Genomic DNA, 7,886 nt, shown 5'->3' with positions numbered 1-7,886 from the left:
TTAGAAGATAAGGGCACATTTGGAAATTTCCTAAATGTTGTCCTCCAAAGATGAAGACATTAAGCGTTTTCTAATGTAGAAGTTGTGTGATTACATGTTAGTTTCCGGTTTGTTTTTAATTAATTAATTTGAAGGTTTTAAGGTGGGTACCAAACAGGTAAGGTGATTTGGTATGGATGTATGGCCAAATATGTACAATTAAGGTGGTTTTGAGATTATATATGTTTGATGAGTATGTTTGGTATAACTTTTAAGTTTAATATATAAAGATAGTCTATATACATTATTAATTTTTGTATAACTTATTAGTTTTGGTTTGACCAAAAATATATTACAAAACTTTTTCATTGTGGTTTATTAAAAAAATACATAAATGAGGGCAAAATGATAATTGTACTAGGATTGGATATGCTCTAACCATAAGGGAAAAAATGTAAATTCTAGCTTTTGGGATGCCAAGTGTCCATGTTGATGGCATGTATGTGTAGAAGGTGAGGGAGGTAGCAAAGGAGGCTATTGGAAGAGCTAGGAGAGGAGAAGGCCCAACTTTGGTTGAATGTGAGACTTATAGATTTAGAGGACACTCTTTGGTAGATCCTGATGAGCTTCATGACCCAGGTGAGTTGCTTTTAGTCTTTTACTCTTCTATATACATAAGATCTGGAATTTGTAGTGATTGTATATTTTTATTGTGAATTGCAGCTGAGAGGACTCATTATGCAACAAGGGATCTAATAACAGGATTAAAGAAATACCTGATTGAAAACAAATTGGAATTGGACCTGATGGAAGTTACAGGTGTGAGGATCCTGTTTACTGAAGGCACTGCTCAAGTCTAGTCTATTTTTAAGATTTTGTTTCTTTACGTCTCATGTTGTCTATTTTATTATTATTATTATTATTATGAATTTTTAATCATATTGGTTACATAGAGTTATATATGATTATGTTTTTGTTGTTTTATGGATTCTTTTTGATTATCTCTCTTTTATTATTAGTGTCTGGTTTATCTAGAATTAATCTTTTTGATTTATTAAGTTCCATTTAGATTTTTTATTAGATACAAAAAAATCACATTTTGAAAAAGAAGGATGGAAAAGCTTGATGGTAACCTGTTGAACATGCTATAGCCTATCTCAATGGCTAAATGGTGACTATTTTGAGACTTTTAAGGGTTTAATAGTGATGATTTTAGGACTTCGATGGTAACTAAAGAATCTGCCATGATAACTTAAACTTACGTTTTGTAAAGAAATATTTTCATGCCAAAATTACAGCGATAATTATAAAAAACTAAAACTATCATCTAATTCTCAATTAACCTGTTAAATTTAACTAGCAAGGTTGTGAGTCAACTAATAATGCAAATATAGTCTAATGAACCTTAAGTGAATTCACCAAAAGATATACAAAAACAGTGTCTATTCTTATATGAAAAAAACATAACAGAGCAGAAAATACCTTGATAATCTCTACTAGCTGATCTACACCACTTTCACCATGAAAAAGAGGCTGTAAATGTCCAAAACTCATAAAGATCAGCAAAAGCTTTTTAAAAGATTGCAACTTTAAAAAATTCTAAGCCACAAGAGCACATAGAGAAAAAAAGGAACTGAAAGTTAAAATGATTCTAAAAGTAATTACAAAAATGGTCGATATGGTTTCTCATTTTTACTATGTTTAGATCCAGAATCAAAACTTTTTCAACTTTAGTCCTTATTTCAAGGTTTCAATTATGGTCCCTGGTTCCTAAAAATATGAAGCAAAATATATATTGGAACCATAAAATAAAGACTAGTTTTGTAATTTACTCTACAACTAATTTACATACGAAACCAAAATGAAACTAAGAGAGATATACAAAATGGTCCCCCTGCTTTCTGAATTTTTACCATATTTAGTTCAAAATCAAAACTTTTTTCATTTCGGTCCTTAATTCAAAGCTTCACACCAATTTTGGTCCACATAACCAATTTTGGTCCAGAGAACCTCAAAATCGATATGGCAAGATAGAAATGAATCTTGTTAAAATTGAAAGCCACTTACTTAAAACAAAAGTGAAAAAGAAGCTGACCCCCAAAGTCAAGAAAAGTCAAGAGAAGTCCACAAAAACCAACTACAACGAGTAAAACCTGCAAAAGAAAACATAAAACACAAGCCAAATCTAATGACACCGTGGAAAAAAAGCCAAAAATCAACACAAGTATGACAATATGACAAAGGCAAAAGTGATTCAAGTTAGAAAATGGTTATGTGAGAGAACATGACACTTAGAGACTATGACAATATGACAAAGGCAAAACCATAGTTTAATGACTATAATTTATACTAACATCTCAGCATCAAAGAGTTAAATGATTCCAAAAGCTTCTATGCAAATTTGATGCCACTTTCTCGAATTCCAATCCCACTGTTATTTCATATTGGATTTAAATAACTAGTAATGATGGTGATGAACTTAGGTTGCTATTTACTAGAGCATTTACAATACTTTGGTACTAATGGACCTTATAAGAAGAAATAATACTTTGAATGTATGTGCTTTTGGAAGTAACAACATTCGCCATATTTTTCTTCCTAAACCATGATTCCTATTTGCATTGCTTTTAGGACAGGGCTATATATGGATGGTGAATAAGGTTCCAGGAAGTGAGAAATGGGAGCTAGCAAAGAGAAGCCATGAACTATGGGAGAAGTTTGCAGAGGATATAAAGTATCAAGGAATGGATCCTCAAGAAGTTTTTGGTTGGAAGAAGACAGGTACACTACACATATATATCCCAAACACTCCCATGTCTTCTCATTTTCAAAGGGTATTTAAGAAATTTGACAAATTATCAAACTCAAACACTTTCCCTGTACATTAACATGATATTAATAGATTGGTATACACACAAACATGAAGCTTGTTGGTTGGTAAAACCTCAGATAAAATGGCAGTATTGAAAGAGAAGGTAGTCGAAAGACATCACTTCTTGACAGAGGGTAAATTGGTCATTTATTTTATTCAAACAATTCATTCAATCCAAGAAAGAAACAAAACATTTTAAGCTCACTGTTCCTCAACAAATATGTAATACAATTCAATTACTAAAAAGAATCATTGAAAATATCATACATGAGAACAAAAGGAAGATATGGGGAGTATTACAATCAGCCAGTAAGTAACTGGTTTATTAAGGTAACACACTATATATATTTTTTCTGAAGTTAAGTTACAAAGTTTATTTTTTTGAAGGGGTAAATATGTCTTTTTTATAGATGGTTCATCTTTTTAGGTCTAGCAATGGGGAGGTTGAATTTGTTCAAACACCAAAATATTCATTGTATAGCAAGAAAGCCATAATAACTTCACGTTGCCACCTCCTAAATATGAAAGAGAATTTGGGGAAAACCTAAAAATGTAAGAGTTCCTGAATCCTTAAATTCTCATAAACTGGATAACAAACTATGATGAATCAAGTTCTAATTCTAAGTGTCTATTCTTATATAGTTGAAGTCGATGGTAGACCTGAAATTAACTTGCATATAATGAAGAAGGCATTTCATATGGCTACGAAACACAATAACCAGAAAGTTTCAAGGTGATTCGTGTATACATTGCTGAGAGATAAGAGGGACGGTGATTGAAAAAGAAAAAAAATGGGAAATTAAACCCTAACGAAGTATATTGTGCAATTGAACTAAAAGAAACCTAAGAGGGATGGGATTTACCTGATTCGGAAGTTAACGAAGAATACTTTCAGCTTTAAAAATGTGGAGATTTCCGGAATCAGGCGAGTAGTGTCGTCATCTGTCCGAACAGAGATGGTGAGAGAAAGCAGAATCAGAATTGGGTTAACAGATTGAAGAGAACTTACTCCACCGTCCAGAGTGATAAAGCTGGAGGGAAGGAAACTTACACCACCTTCTTGAAGATGGAACTGGGTTGTGCCAATTTCAGCTAGATATTGGCAATAGAAAAAACAAAACGCACGGACCCAAAATATAGTTTCCGTCATCGTTTTCTCGCTAAACGCGTACCAGATGGCGCAATTTTTTTTATCCCTCGTTGAACCCTAGCTAAGTGCCTTCATTTTTCGAGTGATTAGCGAGGGATAGTGGTGCATCAATAAATACTTGCGAGATCCGTAGCTGATCCTTCGATAAATCCTCACTAATATTCCATATGTTAAATAAATAAAATAATTATCAAAAACATGGTAGATCTGTCGTAATTCCCTAACTATAAGTCTAAATTTTGCTAGAGAATAAATCCGTAGTAAAATCCATAGCTGAATCTCAAGTTTCTAGTTGTGGCCGTATACTTTCACAGTGGATATCGAACGTTTGTATATAACTACTGATTTCAATAAAGTTAATTAGTCTAATTCACTAGCATATATTTTGCAAAAATGAAGGATGCCAATAGGATAAATTGTGGAATTGTAAGATTTTGATTTCACATTGTTTATAATAAAATAATAAATAACAAAACAGTTTTAACATTTTAGTATAAAATAATAAATATAAGTACAATAAGCATGAAAATGATAATCATAAAAAAGAAGCAATATTTATATTGATACGAATCATGGGCACCATAAGCTTGTCAATGACCTCATTAGCAATACATATACGAAAGCAACTTCATATATTTAGTAATATATAAGTTTTGCCACTTGACTTATGGGTCAACAAGAAAGACAAGATAATGAAGTAATCATAAGCTTTTATTATTATTTTACTTTTATATATCAAACAGAAAATAATAATCAATAAAAGCAATTCACATGAAAGCAACTACATATATTATAAAAACTAAAAATAAATAATAAAAATTACATACGGTTTTAATTTCAATTGACTTTAATTAATTCAACGCATGCTATACGAAAGAGTATTTCAAATATAAAACAAATTTATATTGTAGCATTAATATCAACGTGAATCAACAACACAAGTTGAAATATTAAATATCTACAATCTATAATGTTGAGAAAAATAACTTCATTTACTTTTCTAGCATGTAACGTCCATATTTTATGAAAATAATATTTGGAGGATTACAGTTGTGATTGAATATTGAATATCAAGTTTGGATATTTATATCAAAATAAAATTTAGTTGAATTGCATGGTATTCAAAGTGACAACAAGACGGTGCTCGCGGATAATGTGTGGAGGAGGAGTGTACAAGCAAACTGTATTGGAGTGTATGCAAACAACCACATGGACACATGGTGTCTATGCATGTGTGTGTTCTGTATCAATGGATGTCTTCATGATAGAAATTATGAGAAAACGGACATGCTGACTGGGGTGCATATTTTTTTTTTTGAACGGCTAAGAGAAATATTATAAAATAAGAAAAAAACCAGCGAGAAGCAAAACGTGAGCATGATAATGATGATACAGAAGAAAAATAAACAAAAACCCAACAAGCTAAACAACAACACCACACCAAAAGAAAAAACAAAGATTCCTTGTGACTTTTTGAAATATAACTCACGTTTTCATTAACACAGGTTTCGGTCATACTTTTGAATGTTTGTTTCCAAGATACAGTCGTCGAAACATTTTTCCAAGACCACGTAACTAGACCCAAGCTTTTCCTTTGGTGCAAAACGTGAGGTTTTCCGTAGTAGCTTTAGGGTGCAAAGAGAAAGATAAATAAATATTTTATATAAAAGCATTCACAATGCATAGTTCAATGGAAGAGTTGAATGATATGACATGTCTAATTGATATTCAATAAATTAAACTCTATCATTATGGGATGTCATGTTGACATTCAATAGATATGAAGTTCAATAACTATTGAACTCTTCAATGGAAAAAAGAAAACTTTTTAACTCTTAAATATATATTCCATTGAACTCTATTGAGTTCAATGCATCATAGGAAACTTAATGTAGAGTTGTATAGTAAATAAAATAATGATGTATTAATCCATTAATCTCTAATAAGTTTAATATATTGTGGATGCTCTAAATTCTAAAATTAATTATACAAAAAATATATAACGGTCACGTATTACGGTGATTAACCTTTTTAAGCACAACCTGTTAACTGAAAAATGTGAATGGTCACAATTATGGTGATGTGGTTTTAGTATATAGTTGGAATTGAATAAATGTTTAGTTCATTTTAAACACAACTACCGAAATCAATACGTTTAATTCTTTTTAGAAAATAAGCTTCAGCACCAAACAATTTTTTCCAACACAAATGACTTTTAGCAGCATGATTTTGTGATTAATTTTCATTCATTTTGGTCTCTCTTTTGGGTATTAAATATCCTAAAACAGAGGTAAAATCGATGATCAGACTAATCTAGAATTGTGTTCCATATTGAGAATAGACAAAATAAATTTATGGTTCAAACGGTAAAAATCTATTTTTTAAACAATCCCAACCCAATATGAATGGGGATTAATCTAGAAGTCTCAAAATACTAATATAAAGTCCAAGATGACACTCTATATATGATATGTAGGTGTTACCTTTTGAAAACCTTTTAATATATATACTAATTTTACTAGGAAACTAGTAAACTCAATGTCTTTAAATTGTTTCTTCGTTTGTGTAAACAATCAATATATTTATTGTTTGGTTCTCTTTAACCTAGTTAAGTTGTCATTGTTATATTCTTCATGATCAAAAATATTCGTTTGGCTTTGTAGGAGATCCGTCATCGTAGGAATGGAGCCCTCCATAATTCCTTTTCAAAGTGGCACATAAGTGATTTTAATATAATCGTAAAAAACTAATACTTCACAGTTTTCAAATAAAATTAATATCTATAAACATACCATGATTACTATTTGTCATAGGTATGAATTGGGTCCTACCCATATTGTGATCCCGTTATATTATGGGCGTGTTCGGCACGGAACGCTTGAGAACGTTTAAGAGCTTCTAGCTTGTAGCGTTTGATAAAACGCTCCATTTTGAACAGAAATTCTTGTTTGGCAGTACAAGCTTCTAGCATTTAGTTTAAACAAAACACTCCAAATCTAAATGTTATTTCACATAGCGGTTAACAAAACGCTAACAACTAAAAGCTACTCGCTACCAGTTATTTTTGTTGAACACACCCTATATGTAATTATGCTATCCCTTTGAACCCATATCTTTGGATCTGCATCTATGGATCTTCGATCAACATAGGTTGGGTTTCCATTCACAATGGCTTGTTTATTCACAAGTCGTCTTATTTTACTTAACAACCTCTCACTTTAAGAATTTTGTTAGCTAGTTCACAATCTTATTTTTGACATTATGTAGTCATTAAAGATAATGCATATTAAGAGTCATTTTAAGACATTTCTCTTTCGGTTTAAAAGATTAAATTGTTTTAAAACATGTAATACTCTTTATAAATCATCTTTACATAAATATATAGTCTTATAGTCTTAGTCTTTAATAAGTTTCCAAACAAGAGTTTTAAGTAGGAGGGTTCCTCGATAATAATATCATTACATTAGTTCAAAATGAACTACTACATAACAATGGCCTTCAAAATTTCCAAGCCTTCCTCAAATATCTTTAATCTTCCCTCTAATATGAATATGTATCAATATATGTAGTTTAGGCATTGGGAATGCCTAGTGAATAATACTAGGATTCATCATCTTTTAAGTTAATTGGCACATTCCTTAAACAAATGAGAATCCCTAAAATCATTATAGTTATAATAAAGAATTTCTTTGATGGAATGACATACATTCCTAAACTCTTACGTCATTAATTATAAGTCATAATATAACGTTTAAAAGTTGTAATATATGTTTAATATAAAAAGGCTTGTATGCAATGCAATATGCTTTTTACCCTTTCCTAAGCCATCTTGTGTCCATTGTCACTAGTCATTTATCATAAATCCAATGATAGCTCACTGAAGCC

The sequence above is a fragment of the Lactuca sativa genome, chromosome 8 (genome assembly GCF_002870075.4).
Source record: "Lactuca sativa cultivar Salinas chromosome 8, Lsat_Salinas_v11, whole genome shotgun sequence".
Taxonomy (NCBI): Eukaryota; Viridiplantae; Streptophyta; class Magnoliopsida; order Asterales; family Asteraceae; genus Lactuca; species Lactuca sativa.
Note: the sequence above shows the minus strand (reverse complement) of the source record.